We start from the raw sequence: 19,804 nt of genomic DNA, 5'->3' as shown, positions 1-19,804 counted from the left end.
CATCCTCCCGGTGTTGGTCGACTCTGAAAGGCCTGTGATGCGCACATTGTTGCATCTCGGGCGCGCTTCCAATTCCTCCTCCTTCGCTTTTATCACATCCAGGACGCGTTCCATGCCGGCGCATTTGGTAGTCGTTATGCGCGACTCATCCTCTACTGCTGAGATGCGATTTTCAGCCGTTTCCAGTCTCTCGCCATGCTTTTCTTGTTTGGCAGCCATGCTGTCCATCCTGCAGGTCAGATTATCCAGTTTACCGTTGATGTCTTGCAGGTTTGCCTGGATAGACAACAACATTTTTTCCATGTTGCTGCTTGGCATTGGATCCGCCGGACCGTCGCTGGTTGCTATTTGCTCTGAGGGTTTGGGTGTTTTTTTGCTCTCGAAGGATATCTTCTGCTGTTGCCTGTCAGGTTTCACCATCGTTACTGGCTGCGACGTTGGTGGTTTCGCAGTTTGATTTGAAGACCTGGTGACCCTGCTGGACGCCGTAGTCCTGATGCCCGGGTCGGGGTGTACGCCTGGAGGCTACGTGCGGGATGCCCTTCTTGCTATATTCCGGTAATAGCGCCCTGTGAGTGGATGCACGGAACAATCCGATTGATCCCCTCACTCGTTACTGGGGTCCCGCATGCGATGCTTGTGCTCCCCAGTCCTCGGTGCATGCATCGGGGAGAACGTTGGGCAGTCTCAGCAAAGAGTAAAGGAGCTCCAGACTGGTGTAGTAGTGCCCGGTTGACGCTCGTAGTGACCCCTCCTCGGTCCGAACATAAGCAATGTGCACACGCCCCCTCCCTCTCATGCAGGGCGTTCCATCAGATCTATTCGGCGTTGCGGGGCTGCCGATAGATGCGGTAACTGTTTTCGCGCCGTTTTACCAGCCGCTCATCTGAAGCAGTACCAACCATTCACACCATGGAGTCGCTGTCACGTGGACAAAACCAATGCGCACTACTGACCGCACAGTCATTGGTGAGTAATGTACTGCTTCTAATGCACTTGCATGCCGTTGAGGATGATAATAAAGAATGCGCTCTTTCGCCGGGCACCGGTCACTCGGGCGCCGCCATCTTGTTCCCATATGTAGTCGGTTGCCGAGCGGCCATCGCACTGCGGTCCCCGTGTATCAGACACGCTTTTTGTAAGTATTGTGCGGGGCCCTAGGAATGCAGCATTTTCAGCCCCTCCAGTGTCCTCCGTGATTTTGAGCCACGCTTTACTCACTGTTGCGCTGCGGCGGCAGTTGCGGTGTTATTGTGGACGGTAGCCGCGTCCTCCGCCATCTTGGACTCCGGGTCTCCGCGCTCGCAGACTCAGGCTGTTTTCTTCGAGTTGCGTGTAGTGTCGCAGTCCATTTCTGACCCCAACACGCACGGTGTGTTCATACACCTTGGGGAGCAGTTTTCCGGTGCTTTGGAGGGGTTAGAGGCAGGTACAGGCCATAACGCTATCGGCCGTCCGGCGGAGCTGCGGATCACCCAGCCATTCCACTGTGCACCCCCTAGCGCCTCATGGTTGACATGGTTGACATGGAGTAGAAACCCCCATGTCACCATCAGTGGAGAGGAAACTCATATTATGCTTGGCAGGACCACAGCAGTCCAGCGAAGCATTTTACAGCCTCTGACCTCTGCGCCACCTCCAGGGACCGCCCAACTCGTATTGGGGCGGTCAGACTGCCGGTGTGGCAGTGGCTGGTCTGCCACCGACACACCCACGTGAATCTGGCGGAATTGTAATAGGGCCCTAGATCTTCAGCAGGCAGATAGTTTTCCTTTCTCTACAGCTACAGCAAGTTTGGTTCCACAAATGCCTTTGAAACGTAGACCCAGTTTGGAACAAAAAATAGTGAAGTGGCTATTCTGTGTTCTGCTCATCCAGGGCTGGTGCACACTTCTTCCATGGATGTAGAGACCAATGAAATATTTGCTGGAGAGACCAGTGCTTATCTTCTCCGCACTACTGTCACAAGGGGTGGGGGTGCTGCCAGGACTAATTGCTCTGGGCCTTAGGCCCACTCTAAATAGAACCCTTCACTTTAGCTCAGAGCAAAAGATGAACGAAAGATGTACGGCTCGCATTAGGAAAGAAAGGCTTGGAAGTTTTACCTGTCCTGTTGAGGCAAGTTTGAGGGGGGGTTTTTCCAAACAGAAAGCATCCTGCAAGACATGTGCAGGTTGGCATTCACAGTGCATTGTGTCACTGCCACTTCTATTGTTTAAAAAATATATAATTAACAAATATATATTTTCAATAGCCGTGCTGCACAAATAGGTTTTTATTGTAGAATGAGATGTATATATATTTAAATTCTGAGAATCACTTCTAAATTGACCTTCATTATAAAGCCCTATCAAATATCTATGATGGATCGTATGGGGTAATTCATGTAAGAGTTGACGTGCAATGGCAGAGTTTTGCGTGAGTGTCTGGTGTGGTACTGCAAATGTGCTACCTATAATGACCTAGGTACACTGGCAGACATTTGTGTATGAGTTAATACTGGAATAGCAGGGGATGATGTATATCAGGGTAGGGGGGCACTTAGCGTGTAGGTCCAAGTACACACATAGCTGGATTTCAGCAGGCAGGCCAGGCTTTGCTGCATTGAATGCTGAAAGTATCATCTATCTTAAGTACAACCAAAGAGTCTTGCAGCTCCCCGAAGATATTGTTATTGGAGTGCTGAAAAGAGGAGGGGGCATTGCAGAGGCTGAACGGTTTTACTGGATATTCATAGTGGCCATAATGGATGTTTTAAGCCTTATTTCATTCGTCACCTTCCCAGATGCCCACTAGACAATATGCACACCGTAGATCTTACTTGGTATAGATCATGCCATCCTTCAATTGATCTAACAATACTAAAATGTGGGTAGTGAATATTGATTTCTGATGGTAATTTAGTTCAATTCACAGTAATCTACATATGGGCATAATTCCCTTCTTTGTTTTAAAACAAAGAAAGGTGTTCTTGCGAGTGGCGTGGAATGTCTAAAGAACTCACTCATCAGATTGTTATCGATGTAATTTCAAAACACAGGAGCCCCTTTGGGACTTGCATAATAAATTCTTTCATGCAGTATCTTGGCATCTGAGAGCAGATCGATGGCACAGTCATAGGATCGATGTAGCAGTAAAATATTGTCCCTTTTGTGCTAAACACATCCAGATAATCTCGATGAGCAGTAGGAATCTGCATTGCATCTTTCAAAGGATGTGGAATAAGGCATATCAAGTAAAATTGCATCCTAAAATAAGCATGGGGTAAGCTGTTGTGCAGTAAGGATCTATACATTGAAGGGCCTCTTTTGCCAGTCTGTTTGCGGATTATGCTTGTGCACCCACGAAGTTCCTAATACAATTGTGGAAGCAGGGGCACCAGTCAAATAAAAAACGAACGATTCTACGTGTCTATGTAAGACAGCCATGGTTACCTATACTGTTTCCCAAACAATATCTCCAGAAGTCAATTCTGTACTATCAATACCTCTAATAAGTTCAATTTGTTGAAAGGTTTTGAAATTTGTACTCTTTCTTGAAAGGTCTGGTCCATAAAACATCCTGAAGCACCCAAGTCAAGAAGCTCCAACATTGAGCGTGGGCATGAAGGAATAGACAATTCGACCAGCAAAAAGTAATATCCTTTAGCACTGACAAACTTTCTTTTGGAAGTCTGCACGTTCTGGGTTTGCCCTTCAAGATCAAGCAGTGGTGTTTTCTGGCAGACTGGGATAGTTCTCTAGGAAATGCCTAGATTTTTCCATGATACGGAAACAGGCCTTTTTTCATCTTGTATCTCCTTCCTAGGCTTTAAGGTGTTTCTGTAATTGCCCAATCTGCATAGAATCTTCTGACATTTCTGTAGACTTAGATTCTCATGTTGGAACCAGAGGTATGCTACGAGCCATTCCCTTTTTCTCTTTGCGTCATCGTTTTTTCTACAAGTCTACTTTTAGTGCTAAGCCTATGAGACCTTTGGAATTGCCCACCCCATGGCAACAAGAGGTCAACAGATTACAACAAATGGCGTACAAAGGTATTTTTCGCAGGAGAAAGGAAGCATTCAAAAGACAAACAATCATTTTGCTGGGCTTCCTGAAAAAACCTTTCAATTTGGGTCCTCTATGTAATGTTCAGCTGGACATGGGACAGTCATTAGGGTGTTAGGGAACAATTGTTCAGGAGATAGTCAGGATATATATGAGCAGTGTAGTAAAGAGCCAAGAGGTAAAGGTGGGAGTGGAAAGTACAAAAACAGGAGGTAAATAGAAGGAAAGTGAGGTAGAGAGGGGAGAGGAGGGTGCTCAATGTAAACACGAGAGATGCTGGGTCCTGAAATGTAGATGACATGAAATAATAAACAGGGCATGGAAAGTGGGGAGTGCTTGAAGAGTATGGTTGGAAAGATAAAAAAAAGAATTTTAAGAAATTAAAGAACTCACCTTATATCCTGCACAAAATTGGCAGTGGGTGCCCCACCAAATATTTCTACCTCAGGACCCACAAAAGTCTGTGGGAGCCCTCCTTCCTCAGATGGCTTGACGTGGTCAATCCGGTGGTCTGCACTGGTGATGAATGAAACCAAACAAATTGGTTGCACCATGATCCAGTAATAAATCTTTAAAAAACATCCAAACTACAGAACCTGTCAAAATATAATTAGCTATCGTTCTGTTTTGCTTGGCCTACCCTGTACATCTGGCTGTGACTCCTACTCCAGAGCAAAACCACAAAGTTGACATTTGCTGTCTAATTACTTTCCTGCCTTCACAGAGCATGTGAACAAGGCAGGAGCAATGAAATATCATTATATGCATGAAAACTCTCCAGAAAGGCACAGTTCCACAATTTCACTTCTGCTTCCATCATCGTAATCATTAATAAATAAATTAATGTTTTATTAATTTGTGTATTTCGAGCTTTATGGAATGCTGCATGTCTCATGTTGGTAATTTCAGAGAACTCAAATTCTTGGAATTAACACTCTTGTGCAGTTTCATTACTGGGTAAAAACCTTGTTGAATGTTTCTCAGAGAACATTAGGACCAGATGTATGTCCGTTTTATGGGGTCTCAAAGGGGATTTCACCCACTTTGCGACCGCAAAACAGCTCAGCCCTATGTACAACCCCTATTTTGCGAGTCGCTAACCAATTAGCAACTCACTAAATAGGATTAGCTACTCGATATTAGGAAGGGGCGTGCCAAGGGCGTCCCTCCCTAATAGCGACTCCTAAACCTATGTATGAATGTTTTGCGACCATCATTGTGGTCGCAAAACACTCGCAGTTTACCACCCTTCAGAGAGCAAAATGCTAAAAGGTTGATGAGAGACAATATAGATAAATACAATGATAAGCCAATGTGCAATAAGAGTTCTTTCACAGGTTCTGTTAGTTGTGCGTTGTAGATTCTTTATTTCATATATATTTAATACATTTAAGTACAGCCAACGCGTTTCACCCTTGAAAGGGCTTCTTCAGGACAAAAATTAATTAAAGCAGGGAAGGTTCACATGTCCAAATTAAGAAACACCAATGGAGAGATGCGTCAAACAACTTCCCTTGCTCAGTCCGATACTTCCAGAGTTCCTATAGCCTTAGCAGGTTGGGTATGTTGCAATAACCTCAGTTGTCCTGTTAAGCTTCTGGCATTTCTAAACGTCTGCAAATAGCATTCCGTTAAGTTCGATCTTCAACCCATGTACAGCCCAAAGTGTGCTGTGATAAGGCAATCGCAAACGGGCGCAAATATTTTTTAAGAGTAGGCAGTGGTCCCAGGGACCCTTCAAAAATGAAACTGAAAAGTTTCATTTTTATTTTTTAAATGCATCCTGTTTTCCTTTAAGGAAAACGGGCTGCATTAAAAACAAACTGCTTAATTGACAAAGCATTCCCAGACATGGTGGTCTGCGGACCCCAGCAGGCCACCATCCCTGGGATTACCAGCCATTCCCAATGGGGTCGCAAATTGCGACAGCCTCTTTAATATTCATGAGGCATGTTATGTTATGTTATGTTATAATTTTGTTAAGCGCACAGCTGCCCCAGCGAAGAGGCATCCCGGCGCTGTTAGACTAATTGTACAGATTAAACAGAAGCTGGCCAAAGAAATAACAATCCCTAAGACAATGGAAAGAGGAAGGTCTTAATGGCATGCCGGAAGGTTAATGTGTCCTCTATGCCATGAATAGAGACTGGCAGGGAGTTCCACAACTTAGCTGCCAGGAGCCAAAATGAACGGCCCCCGGCACGGCACAGTTTAATCCTAGGTATGATTACCAGATGTTGTCCCAGTGAGCGCAAGCTACGTTGGGGAATGTACTAGGTTAGAAGAGGCCGCAACAACTCAGGACTTTTACATTTCAAGATTTTAAATGCCATACAGAGTGCTTTAAACTGGATCCGTGCGCCAGTCGGAAGCCAGTGTAAGCCTCTGATTGTGGCTCTGGCAGAGCATCTACGGGGAAGTCCGACCAGTGCTCTAGCTGCCGAGTTTTGGACTCGTTGGAGTCGTAGGATCTCGGCTTTGTTTGCGCCCAGGAGCACGCTCGCATAGTCCAGGCACGATAAAATCGTAGCCTGGACAATAAGCTGCCGTACTGGCGCATTGAAGAACTTCAGGATGGGGTGGAGACCTCTCAACAGGCCCACGCAGGTCGCAGCCACCTTCTTCGTGTGGGTCTGAAAATTGAGAGCCGCATCCATCCACACTCCCAAGTTCTTAACCACTGGTTTTGGAGTAGGCATGGTACCCAGCGAGGCCGGCCACCAGTGCTCATTCCAGAGGGAGGTGTTTTTCCCTACCAGCATCACTTCCGTTTTGCTAGCATTCAGCTGCAAACAATTGTCAGCCATCCACTGAGCAACTGCTGCCATCCAATCTCTGAACCTAGTGGCTTATATAGAAGGCCCTTCAGCATGCAATTTGCGACCCCATTGGGAATCGCAAACAATGTCTGAGACACTGGTGTACATTGGATTTTGCGACTCGCAATTTGCGACTTGCAATTTGTCGCAAATTGCGAGTCGCAAAGTCCAATGGTTGTACATCTGGCCCTTGATGTATAAAAGCTGAGTTATCTTAGTCAAAAGCAACTTTGAAGAGATTCATTTCCAGTATTCTCCTGAACAATGAGTAGTTTGGTTTGGTGCTCATGTTAGGATTCAAAGAGGACCAAAGCCTAGGGCCTTGGTCTTTCTGGGATCGATCCAGAGCTGGACTGGCTGTAGAGGGCATCGGGCATTTCCTCGGGAGGCTGGAAGGGTGGGGGCCAGTTTTGCAACTGTGGAGGCTGCTTTTGTTACAGGGGGCCGGTTTTGCAGCAGTGCTGCAATATCGCCCCCCAGTAACAAAAGGCATAAATCACCCTCCCCACCAGCTCACAGTGGGGTCAAGCAGGAGGGTCTGGGACGACAAAATTGCTAGGGCTGCTTTGAGGGTCCCAGTCCGGCCCTGGGTCGACCTCTGTGTTGTAGTCGTTTTTAGGATCCCTGGGAGATGGGGTGAGCCACCGCTGAGCAGAGATTTCTGACTGGTGCACGGAGGGACCCAGTGCATGCAGATACTTCAGACATTTCTCCAGTGAGCTTTTGTGAGCAGTGTAGCTACCCTTGAACCTGAGCCATGCATCCACCAGCAGCCAGTGAAGCAGGGTTCGACTGTGGCAAAAAATCGACCCAGGAACTAAATTAAAAGTGGCTTCCCATTAGCGAATCAGAGATCTAAAAAAGTGCCCCACATTTGCAAATCAGGCCAGTTTTGAACTTGTGGAGTCAAGCTGTATGGGTATTTTGCAAGTTATGGGAGATTGCATGCATTTGTGTTAACTGCAAGCAATATTTGTGGTAAAATCAGGGCAATCAATAGTGAAAACCTGGCCATAAAACTGGCCTACAAATTGCCCAAAAACTGGTACACACTGATCTGTCAGGCCAACCCATCAAGCACTGCCCGATTGCCCTATGGGCCAGTCACACCCTGCAGTGATATGCTTTTCATGCTGGTCTTTCAGTCCTGGGCAACAAGTACGCATGTTATTTCAGCATTTAAGTAATTATGTTATGTTATTCCAGTTACTCTCCAACCTATCTGTACCAGGCGATGCAGTTTAAAATCAGTTCTTCAGCCTGTGTTTCAGTCTCTTTGATTCTGGTAAAGACTAGCGGCTATGGGAATGGTTGAATAAAAAGTGATGCAAGCTTTGTCGGTGGAGATTTTGAAAACCTGGTGCACATTTTGTGCTACTGCACAAACGCTTCCAAAGAAAGGAAATCATTTTACACGCATCATTCAAGAATTCCAGAATTAATTCCAAATTTGTAAAGCGCATCTTAACACCCCTAAGGGTATCCAAACGCTGGGGGCCGTCGGGGAGTTTAAGTGAGCTTTTGCCTAGAGTCACGTGATTCTGAGCTGAGCTTGAGGATTGAACTGCAAGCCCCTTGCTCTGGAGTCAGCCGCTCTGGCCACTCCGCCACACTTATCCCTCATTGATCTTAAAAATAGAAAATGTAGTAATGCCGTAATCCACTATTTTATCAGCCTGAACATGCAGTTTGCTAATGGCTTGGTAAAGTTATTGAACTTGAAACTTGAAACCAGTTACTCACGAGTCTGCCCATTGAACACACAGTAAACATTAAACCCTTCATTCTTATTAGAATCCAGATGCATGCATCCTGGATTAACATGTTTCTAGTTTGTGCATCTAGGATGGGTGAGCATCTTCAGTTTGTTAAATGCTGAACGTGACTCGTCCAAAAGGTATGGCTGTTTAGCACTTAGTGACTGCCTGGAATTGCACTCTTCTAGCTTCTCTAGGGCAATTGTGGCCATTTAAAGACATTTTATGTGAAGGACTGGCTTAAGAACGAAGCTGTTGGTAGACCTTACGTGATCAAAAGAAGAACTTTCAGGGGCACTACAAAGAGGGACTGTGACTCTGCTCAAAAGTTGGTTCATCTGAGTAAAGCTTTTGATTTGTCAAAAGCTGTGTGCTTCCAGAGAAGGAGTCCATATCCAGCAGGCACATATGATGTTTATCCAGAGGCTTGAGCCAGGCTCTTTATCAGGCAAAGTTAATGTCTATGACCTTTTCAGACGCACACATGCCACTGGGACTGATCGACCTTCCCCACAAAGGTCACACAAATGTCACTGTGATGCTAATATATAGCTAGCTCTCACATACCCTCATCCATCCCACTCCCAGGGGCTGCGTCCTAAAACATGATAACCAAACCTCAGTGGTTATTATGCTTGACATGACAGCGACACTTTTCATGTAGGTTAAAAAAATAATAACACCCTCTGAACCACACACCATACATGGTGTAGCTTGCTATCTGCGTAGGTAGGTGCTTCAGAGCCCCAAATAGGGGTAGTAAGAGCTATACAAATGCAGCAATACGTCACAATACAACTTCTTATAGATTATTAGATAATTATGTTGGTTGCTCAAGTTACGATAGTCAGTGAGATCTCATAGTTTGCTTTGCCAACTATAATGTTGTTTACATTTCTAATTTTGTGACTACATGCCTGATGGCCAACTTGCTGGAAAGGTTATGCCCATAGAGTATGCCTGAGTTGTTTATGGTGACAAACCAAGATTAAAGGTACAGGTCTAATTGGTTCACTGGTAAAATATATGCCCGAAGCCATAGATATAAGCACTTTATTCCAACATATTAAGAAAAAGGTGGTAGGGTTAGCTTATTTTTGTGTGAAAAGCATTTGTTAACGGCAGATCACTGACACAATATTGTGGTAAACAATATTGTTGGCAAATATATTGTGTCAAAAATATTGTTTCACACAATATTGTGTTCCAATAGGTATAATTGCAAGTACAAAAATATCAGAAAAAAAATCTTTGCCATTAATACTGTCCAGAAATAGGCAAAAATATAGATTTTTAATATAAATAAAGTTTAAATTAGTAAATGGTAAATATTTTAATATATAAATTGTATATATATAATATAAATTAAAAATATTCCAATAACATTTAACACTATGGGCCTTATTACAAGTACAGTGGTCAGAGGACTGCCAAAATAGCAGTGGTAGTCCAACCATCAACACCTGGGTGGGTCCGGCCACTGTATTATGAGAGTGGGGGTGGGACTACCACAAGGTCGCCGCCTCGACCGGGATCAAGGATCCCGCTGCGGCAGCGGTCTGCAAATGCCTCAATATGCTGGAGGAGCCGATGCCAGTACAACAAGCATAGTACGACCTGCATATCCTCTGCCCTTTTCATGGCGGAACCCCGACAGACATGCAGGTATTAGGGCCCCCAGTCGAATTTGGGCCAAGGGGTGTGTGCAGGGGAGACAAATGTTGTGCCCCCCTTGAATTGCGCCCTTTTTCCTGCAAGGTTTGGCATGCATGACATGGTGCATGCCATGCCATGCAGGAACGTGCAGTAGGCACTCTTGCGGGGGCAGTCTGCTTGTTAAGCTCCCCTATGAACCTAACAGACTGCTGAAGTGATACCACTGCTGCGCTGCCTGCCACCCCTGGATTTAAGTCATAATCTGGTAGGTGGGCTCATGACGGGCTTTGCAGTCTTCATGGGACCGCCGCAGTGGCCGTCCCATTAGAAGACCGCCAAGCTCATAATAATAGTGTAACATAACTACTCAAATATTTATTTTACATTATATTGTTTTACATTTTAAATGTATTACTATGAACATATTTATATCAGATAACTGCAACAAAAAGTATTGTACATTACATTATGTTTTTTAATAGTCACAATGTTTTAATATGAAAATATAGATGTGTAGATATATAACAATATATTTAAAAGAAAAAAAATAAAACAATGCAAAATAAACATTTATATTAGTTATGTAACAGACTCTCTCTCATGTGTATATATATATATATATATATATTTATATACTGCTCAAGGTTTCCACCAAGTTGAATATAGAAACCACGCACTCCGGGGATAGTTCTTAGATGTTTAATTCAAGTATTTGCAACAGACGCGTTTCGGCGCTCCGCCTTCCTCAATGTTACAAACATTGATGGAAGACGCCATGTTTTAACAGCGATCTCTGCGTGCATAAGTGGTGAAAACAAACAAGGGACTACAATCATGCGCCATATTGGATGTTGTTCACATTGTATGTCACATTTTGTTCAAGTACATAAATAATTACATAATAGCTCATTTACTTCGTTACGCCACGGAAATGCTCAAATTATTTCATAATCAAAGAAAAAGGCTTTTTACGCGCATAATGTAAATTATATGCGCATTACTAGGATCACGTTTACATGCCGTGTATCGGCTAGTTTACACAGCAAAGCCTGGGTTGCCTGTTTACCTATACGCTCCCATCACAGTTCATTATTTCAGCATATATGCATGTCACATTCATAGAACCATTTCGGAATACTATCCCATTTTCTATTTGCAGTGTCCTTTACGGGCAGAGCCATCTTGGTATTCCAACCCAGATTACGATATACCATTTTGCCGTGTATCAGCATGATCATCTGTACTTAACCATAATATGTGACATTTTTAGTTAATAAAGCCGTGAATCGTAATTTGGGAGCACCGCCACGCTGATAACGAGGAGACGACACCGACGCTTGTTGGACTGAAGCAGTGCTTCGGCTGGAGGACTGTGAACAGACCACGTAGCGGTGAGGAGACGACGTGTTTTCTTTTGTATTGAACAGCATACTGGGCAAGACAAAGGGATTAAGAAGTTCTTAATGTATGAAATATAAGCGCAAATTAACACAATGGATGGCGCTATGTTTAACGAAGCGTCACGGCATGAAGCCGTCAAAGGAATGTTCAAAAAGCACAAGGAAGGAACACAACCCTCCAAACCAAGCCCGCCAAACAAACTGACTGATTTGCTAACCACTCAGGAAAGACTGTATGAGAGAGAGGTCAGAAAATGGTGGGAAGCAACCAGTCTGCAACATTATTTGGATGAACGAATGGTACCTCGGGGGTTGAGAGTGTATACGGTTCCGTCATACGAGAACCCCGATCCACAACTGTTGACGGATTGGGAAGAACTGACATCACACTACTGTAAAGGTACCCTGGGGCTCCTGATAAAATACGCCTGGAGTGATCGGGAAAAGGCGTTGATGGAGATAAAAACAATGGAAGAAGAATTGGCGAAGATGGAGGAAAATAAGGAAATGATTGAGACCACGAGGATACAGATGAAAATAAGACTTGGCAAATACGAACAGAAAATCAAAATGCGGAAACAAGAAAAATTTGACCGCGATGAAAGAGACTACTCCCAAGGCAGGATTCTAACATTTGCACGCAAATTCGATGCCCCTAGGAAAGAACTGAACAAGAAAAGTGGGCAGGGAACAACAAGGAGAGTGGAAACCTCGGAATCCAGTGCAACAGAAAATGAATCTGCAGATGAAACAGCAACAAGGGATAGAGGCCAAGCAAGTACATCTACGATGACACCTTTTCAGGACGAATTTCAGGTTATCCAACAGGCATGGCTACGGGGAGGGAAGAACAAACCCCCAGAACGAGAAGAAGCTCGTGTTTTCACCACTTATGCACGCAGAGATCGCTGTTAAAACATGGCGTCTTCCATCAATGTTTGTAACATTGAGGAAGGCGGAGCGCCGAAACGCGTCTGTTGCAAATACTTGAATTAAACATCTAAGAACTATCCCCGGAGTGCGTGGTTTCTATATTCAACTTGGTGGAAACCTTGAGCAGTATATTTTTGCGGGTCCTGTAACCGCATCGCGCACCCGTCTGGGAGTGCTCCCGGAACTTGCAGGGGATTGAGCGTGAAATATATATTTATATATATATTTTTTTACAATTTGTAATATTGTATTTAATGTCTACAGCTATTAATATATTTTTTCTTTTTCTGTTTTCAGTTGTTCATATATTTAAGGTATACATATTGTAATATTTTATTTAATGTCTATATCCCTTATTATATTTTTTTAATTCAGTTTTTAGTTGTTTATATTTTGATGGTAATATATATATATATATATATATATATATATATATATATATATATATATATATATATATGCAGCTCCTTCCTGTACCTCCTTTCGGCGGACACGGAAATCAGTGGACCACCAGAAGTCGCAGGTACGTTTTTTGACCTTTTCTCCTCACTCCTCGCATGACGCAAGTGCCCTTGATCACATAGTGAGCCTGAAGTACGGTGTAGTTTTTATATACAATTGTTTTTTTGAAATGCTATACCATGTGACCACAAACAGTGAAGAAATACTTAGTGCAACAAATATTCATGTAATTCTGGTATTGCGAGGTTGTTGGTTATAAATTGCAGCTTAAATGCCCAAAAATGTGCAAATTTCGCTAATATTATGTGCAAATTCCGCAATTAAAGTACACATCATCTAAAAAACACTAATTATGTGCAAAATACGCAAATATGGCTTGTACAAACATTACAAACCTGAGTGCAAATCACTGCCTAAATGCAGAAACATTTGTGCAAATTCTGCAAAGATGAATGTGAACATTAGCTGCCTAAATGCATTAATGGTATCAAAAGGATCTTGTTTGACCCCTAATATGTATTTACATACCGTAACCAAAAGTAGTATCCATACCTATTTGTCTAATTCTAAAATTAACATGAGAAATTACATATAGAAACCTGTAAAATGACATTTAGGTCTACGAGAAAATGGCCCCTTATCATGCTAGTCATATCTATCTATCTATCTATCTATCTATCTATCTATCTATCTATCTATCTATCTATCTATCTATCTATCTATCTATCTATCTATCTATCTATCTATCTATCTTTCTATCTATATATATATATATATATATATATATATATATATATATCCAAAACACAGAAGGTTGCCCTCAAAAGGAGACGCCACACATGCGGAGATTTAAACCCTTTAATCGAGGATTTCAGGATAGCCATCTTCCACTTTCAAATCCATAATTTGAGCCCAACGCATTTCAAACATCGTGTGTTCTTGGTCATGGGCTGAAGGAAAAAAGGAGGTAGCGGCAGGTATTGCGCTGAACACCTGATAATCACACAAAGTCCCGCCCAGTGGGTGTGAGCTGAACCAGCCTGCTGGGACTTGTAGTTCTGCACAATTCTTACCCCAGTGGGTGCCGACTTGCCCCTCGTAGTAGTTCCAATTAAATCCCCAGTGGGTGGGCAAGAGCGTAGTGAGATTGCCACACTGTTCGTTTTACATCCATCGACACGGACTCCACATTCCATTGGCGCTTGGTATTACCAAACGCGGGATGTGGAATGTGGAGTCCGTGTTGATGGATGTAAAACGAACAGTGTGGCAATCTCACTACGCTCTTGTCCACCCACTGGGGATTTAATTGGAACTACTATGAGGGGCAAGTCTGCCCAACTTTAAATAAACCAGACCAAGCCCCCGCCCCACTTAAATCAACCCCCCTCCACCCTCAGCCCACAAAACAACCCAGATCCCCTACCCCACTTAAAAAAAACCCGACCCCCTCCAGCCCCACTGACCTCCCCACGATCTCTTCTTGCTTCTGCCTGTCGGCAAGCCCTACCACGCATATGCTTTAACCACGCACATATATATATATATATATATATATACCATCAAAATATAAACCTAAAAATATATTAATGGGTGTATACAGTAAATAAAATATTACATTTAAAAAAATCCCCAAACCAGATTTACAAAAAATACTATCAACATGAAAATAAATTATTACTTAATTTACTTCCCACCCCCTATGCCCCTACAAACCTAGCATCCAAACATAAATCAGTACTCCATATTTTAATTAATTAAGCATCAATTAACTAATTAATTAATAATTAGTAATACAGTGTTAACTAATTATTACTTAATTACACAACTACAAACCTAGCAGCCCATAGCAAAAATATTAGTAAAATAAATAATTATTCCACGAATTACATAATTAAAAATGACAGACATAACAGCCTACAAATAACATATAACAAAATAAATCAGTATTAGATATAAAATGCTAAATAATTATTAATCATATAATTAAATTAAATGTATTAAATGATTCTTAATGAGTTAAAATCTAATTAACTTCCCATCTTATCCGCCTACATACCCAACAACTCACTACACCACTATGGGGTCGTTTCCGATTCGGGAAAAACCGCTCCGAATAGCCGTTCGGAGTGTTTTTCCCGTACGAATCGTACCCTGCAACGTCCCCCGTACGTACGACGAAGTACGATTCGTACCAGGAACTGGACTCCGTATGAATCGTACAGAGACCGTACGACTCAAATCCCCATACGAATCTCCCTCGGAACCCGCTGTACGCGACATCCGTATGGTTCGCGGCTAGTTTTTCCGACCCAGCAAGTACGATTCGTGTCGGGTACGCACCGTAAGACCCTTTTTCTACGGGAGCTGAAAACAGCTGTAAAAGCAGAGTTCGCCTCGAAACAGGTACGGAACACCCCCCCGGGTACGGTGCGTACACCCCATGATCGCAGGGGTACGGTGTGTACACCTGCGATCATAAGGTGTATGCACCGTACCCCGCGATCATGGGGTGTATGCACCGTACCCCATGTTCGCTGGGTGTACGCTGCGTACACCCTGCGATCGCGGGGTACGGTGCGAACACCCCATGATCGCAGGGGTACGCACTGTACCCCTGCGATCATGGGGTGTACCCACCGTACGGTGTGTATGTGAGTGTAAGCTTTTCCGTACGAATCGCCCTTACCTGACGTGGACCGTACAAATCGTGTCCTCATCTCCCGGTCCGGATCGTACTCGTCGGTTCGTACGGCATGTGTACGATTTGTACGGAGAGAGCTCCGGATACGAATCGTACGGATGAATTTTTCCAGGATCGGAATCGGCCCCTATATAAATTACTAATAAAATTAATTTAAAAATTCTAAATGATTTAAAATTATAAGCTATATATTAAAAACAATCAATAACATTTATAGAAACAATAGTAACACATAACATTAATATATCAACTAACATATTAAAATAATTAAAAAACATTCTTTTTAACAATTATAGTAGCAAAAACGATATTAAAAGCATCAACGATAATACTTACCACATAAATCCATATTCATGTCAACCATATTTGGGCCGTCAAAATCAATGGTGAATGGATCACGTGTACCTGCAATCAGGGTTCAGGAATTCCACCCGTCATTACTTAAAAATCCCTCATTCACATAGACAGGTCGGTAGGTGGTATAGATTGATTCCGCCTACCGCCTACCGACCTGTCTATGTGAATGAGGGATTTTTAAGTAATAACGGGTCGAATTCCTGAACCCTGGTTGCAGGTACAAGTGATCCATTCCCCATTGATTTTGACTGTCTACCAGGAAGCTGAATGGTTCCTCGATTCTTCTATCTCCACCCACCCTTGATTTCAAAAAACATATTTGTGCATCATGATATTTGTGTCTCACGATATTTAATTTCTTATATTTCTGTCACCTGATATTTTCCAAACAATATTTTGTACAAACACTATTAAAACTAATAGGCCTTTAACAGTGGGTTGTCATCATGCTCTGTTTTAGGCTGTAGGCTGGTAATTTATACATGAAATCCTACAACTGACCAGTAGGCAAGGGGTTTGGTGTTTGTCATCCCCTGTGACAACTCCTTGGGGTAGAATATTTTAATTGCAATAATTATTGTTATGCCCTTTTGAGAGGTGTTGTATATTGTTTTGCCACCTATGAATGTATACATATTTGTAATGTTTTAACTGTATGCATGAGGGTTGCTAACATACACACACTTCAGTAAGCCTCTGCAGGTTTTGAAGTTAAACCAATGGTGACTTCTATCCCTCTTACTGGTTCATTGGGAAACATTATATCAGATGTCATAGGTTTGATCTGTTTATTGTGATGAGTTGGTAGAAAGTTAGATATTTACCCAGAAAGTGTGTTTTTTGTGCTTTTGTGTAAATCAGTTCAGTTGTTTTTGAGAAATCAAGGATCAACATTTGTAGATATCTAGAAGAGAGGTATGATAGTGGGACTGGCAGGTCAAAAGAAAAGATCTGATTGGCTGCCTCACATAATAAAGATGCTTGGCAGCCATTTTATAACTCAGAGAATGAGTCTCTGTGTTCTAATCTCTAGGTCCTGAGGGGGTTTCCAAGAAGGAGCCCCCTGGGGCTAAAAACAAGTATTTTAGTCTGGTATCATGGTAGTACCACGTTACTGTGTTAAAATGACAAATAAAACAGGATGAGTCATTTTATCACTCCTGGGTTCACCAGTGCCTTGGAGTTCTAAGCAAGTTAGCAACTTTTAATGTTAATATCTAGGGAGGCGGGCTTGTATAGGGCCCCCTCCACAACGTAAAAAAGCCCCCATAACTCTATTTTCCTAGGGATGGAGGTATGTTTAGTGGGATCCTGGGACCCCAACGCCAGAACCCCAACTGAACATGAAGGGGGGTATCTTCATGCACCCCCTGCATTGTTAAAGAGTCCCTGGGGGCTTCAAACTCCTTAGTTGCCAATGCTTTGTTTGCGGGGTCCTGAGAATCCGATATGAAGAGGAGGGGCATGCGTCTTTTCTGTGAACCTCTTAGACAGTGCTTATTCTAATGTTGGCCGCAGAGCAATTCAGGGAAACAAATGTGACATGGGGCCAGTAAGTGTAACTATTCATTTGCCTGAATGGTTTTAGGATCAATCTTGGACTATGTTCTACATTATAATAAAAAGATTCAGTGCACCAGCTGTGTTACAGCCACCACTATTTATTTGAGAACTAGACTGACACAAAAGACTCTTTTTTTAAATGTTTTTTTTATTTTTATCAACAGTAAAAACAGGGAACTCTTGGATATACAAGATGTACAGAAGGCATAACATTATTACAATGCTGAGGACATGGAGTGCCATGACAGAGACAATTAAACCAATATCCATGCTGTTACAATATTTGAGGGTTATGTGCGAACAAAGTATGATCATTTGTGGGGTACCTGGTTTTAGAGTCTATTGTGGCCCTTTCTCTGGCTCTTCTCTCGTTAGGTCCAGTTCATCCTTGACACACAAGACTCTTGATCAGGGCACCCTGGTGAATACAACACTATTTATGGAGTCTTTAAAAGAGTATGACAGGCAGACTGGACACAGGTATCAAATCCATTATGTAGATATACAGCCGTATGTCAAAAGACAACAGCCATGTGGCTCAGTATTGCTCCAGGGTGGCCGTTGGTATGATAATCAATCAGTTGCATATGTCTGTAAAATAGCACTGCCACACAGTTAGACAAAAAATGTCCACCTTTCTGTTATATCACAGGAAACAAGAAGTAGCACAAGAAGGAAAGGATGCTTATGGGCTAATTATGAGTCTGGCGGCCAGAGGATCGCCAGACTCGTGGTGGCGCGGCGGTGGCAGTCCAGCCACCACCACATCGGCAGTCCGACCGCCCTATTACGAGGTGGGTAGTCGGACCGCTGGCTCCACCAGAGAACCGCCATTCCCTGGAGGTGGCGTGTCAGTCATTGCCATTGTAAGATAAAAGTGGGGCCTCTGTGGTACTGCCACGCATGTAACAATTTTCAGGACTGCCAGCGTTTTCAACATATGCCCCCCTGTGTGCATGTGCCCCTGTGTTTGCACCGCATTGACTTTACGGTCCATGCCGTGCAGGAACCTGTGTGGTGTTCCCATTGCGGTGACTTTTTCAAAGGAACTGCCGCTTTTGAAAGAGGCATTGTTGCTGGAGCCGCCACGCCGTCTGCCCCCCAGACCACAAAATTACTTGTAATCTGATTGGCGGTATCGACTCTTGGTGGTGCTGGGCACTGCAATGGCAGGCCACCCGTCCCCTTTGCTGTCTCAGAGGCAAGACTTTCTTCCCTTCAGCGCCTGATACTGTGCACGAGGTGAATGGATATCACATGAGTGTCAGAGGTAGACTGAATGTGGGGTTGCAGCTCCAGCCCGGCCAGTTTCGTGTATCACTAAAAAGCTTGGTGCCTGCAGAACCTGTGAGCATGTCTCACTTGAGATGATATGAGTGTTCAAAACACAGCCCTCTGTGAATGGGCAGACGATTCCTACTACCACCGCCATCTTGTAACGTGACACATGCATGTTTGAGTGACCTTACGTCTATGTGATTCCCCTTTCATGTATAACCTAAGCATCACCAATAAAGCTATACAGCAACTGATGGTTAAACAAACAATGAGCTGCATGTCAGTGGGAGTCAGTTTCATACACCCTGAGGGGTGGACCATGATGATACGACTTGGCTCTACAAAACAGCGAACTCAAAAAGATGGCAAAAAAAGTTACACGGTACATGCATCAATTTTAAAGTCCAATAGAGCAGGTAATATACATCACAAATTGTCAGGGAAAAAAGATAAAAAATGATTAAATAAAAATAGGATAAAATATAAGCCTCAACCATTTGCAGATGACCTCTAAAGTACACTAAAGTCTGTATTCATATTTAGAAGGTGACAATGATTCTATAGTTTCCATACCAGTGCTCGTACAATTCAAAGGAAGACTTCACCTATCCCGCATATCATCAGAAAATGCAAACAGGAAACAATGTTACAGTTTTACACCACTGCTTAGCTTCTTATCAATTACCATATCTCATCATGTTCATTTAACCCATCAATAAAAGTATTACATTTCTTAATATATTTTGCTTCATTACATCATAGTTATGACGTATTGAAGCGAATAGATTTTGCTACTTGGATTTACATATGGATGATTACAGAATTT

The sequence above is a fragment of the Lissotriton helveticus genome, chromosome 5_1 (assembly GCF_964261635.1).
Source record: "Lissotriton helveticus chromosome 5_1, aLisHel1.1, whole genome shotgun sequence".
Lineage (NCBI taxonomy): Eukaryota > Metazoa > Chordata > Amphibia > Caudata > Salamandridae > Lissotriton > Lissotriton helveticus.
The sequence above is the reverse complement of the archived record's forward strand: the minus strand, read 5'-3'. Positions refer to the sequence as shown.